Genomic DNA, 1,431 nt, shown 5'->3' with positions numbered 1-1,431 from the left:
AAAAAATGCCTGTAATACCTTGTAGTCTCTGAACTTTCGAACGATTGGCTCATGCAGCAGAAAGCGGATGTCTTTGAGCAGGTAGAAAGTCCTTGGGGCTGTAGAGCCCTTGTTCACTTTCTTCTTGTGCTTGGGCTCATGAGGGTAGATGCCTTTGAGAATGCACAGTCGCCTGAAAATCAGAGAGAGAGATGGGGAATTATTTGTCTGTGACACAGCTGCTTTCTGAGTGTGTCTTGCCAACCAGGATTCGTGATATGGAACTAATTCTGAACCGTTTTATGTGCTCAAGAGTAATTTAGATGTTTTGATAATATACATGTATATACTATGTAGTGCTTAAAATGGATTGATGACAGAAAAATAATGGCTAACAATGATCAATTCAGCCAGCAAAAAATCCAACTATTGGCTGGTTGCAACTTCTTAAGTGTGGTGATGCTTTTCTCTGGTTTATATAATTTTAGTCGTGTTTTAGACTGTTGGATTTTTAATCAATTTAAATTTGGGGTTTTCAAAATTTGTGATGGGCCTTTGAAAAAAATAATCAGCGGATTAAGTGGATGTGAAGATGTGTCGATGTGTCTTTTTCTTTTTTTCCCCAAAAGTTGTAAGGAGCATTTTTCACTACTTTCTGACATTAATGAAAAATAACACTCAATCTTTGTTTGCAGCCCTAATACCATGGGCTAATAGAAATTTAACAACCATCAGAGATTTTTCTTTAGTTTTCCTGCATAAATATCTAATTCACATGATTGGCCACAAACAAACATTCCCATCTAGTTTATTTAGTCTGTACATGGCTTTTCAATTAAATTAACAGAGTATGTACTAACTGTAAGTCTACATCCAGCTGCCAGTATATTAGTTTCACCTAACTAAAACTAACGTGGTCTGACATTACAGCCCTGTGATACAACCACTGAGCTCTGTAACGTTACCTGAAGTCCGGGAGGCTCAGCTGTAACTTCTTACGAGCCTTGTTTCTGGTGATGTAGTTGGTGGCAGAGCCCCTCTCAAACTGGAACACAAGAACAGACGTCCATATTATACTCCCACAATGACCTTATTTCATAGACGGGCTAACAAAATACTTCAAATGCTCAACTGCACCAACGCCAATGCAGAAAAACAAACCTCAGCTAGCTCCGTTTGCTAACTAGCTAGCCTGGTTGGTATCGGTGTTAATGTGCCTGAGCCTGACATTAGCCCGACGTCAGCTCTTACCTTTTTCTTTTGAAGACCCCCCATTTACAAACAATATGCGACCCTCCTCACAAGTTTAGGGAAATTGAGTTGTCTACAAATTATGCAGTACACAGGCGTACACAATGCTCGCTACCACCATCAGCAGGCGATGCACGTGTCGTCTGACATGCGCTGTGGAGGCGGTGCGAGCAGTGTGCAGGACCCAGAGGCAGGCCGTGT

The 1,431-nt window shown here is 41.0% G+C and overlaps 1 pseudogene across 1 annotated transcript; it reads right to left on the bottom strand.

The window, feature by feature from the left end:
- Positions 1-18: 18 nt before the first annotated feature.
- On the bottom strand, positions 19-1,390 carry LOC111669540 (pescadillo homolog pseudogene; annotated as a pseudogene). The gene is made up of 3 exons (XR_015438249.1): positions 1,231-1,390; positions 945-1,024; positions 19-172 (listed from the first exon to the last, which is right to left on the bottom strand). The product of XR_015438249.1 is annotated as a pescadillo homolog pseudogene (transcript).
- Between the last annotated feature and the right edge of the window lie 41 nt (positions 1,391-1,431).

The sequence above is a fragment of the Seriola lalandi genome, unplaced genomic scaffold, assembly GCF_002814215.2.
Source record: "Seriola lalandi dorsalis isolate HSWRI2012SDOR001 ecotype SW California unplaced genomic scaffold, Sedor1 jcf7180002004969, whole genome shotgun sequence".
Lineage (NCBI taxonomy): Eukaryota > Metazoa > Chordata > Actinopteri > Carangiformes > Carangidae > Seriola > Seriola lalandi.
The sequence above is the reverse complement of the archived record's forward strand: the minus strand, read 5'-3'. Positions and strand labels throughout refer to the sequence as shown.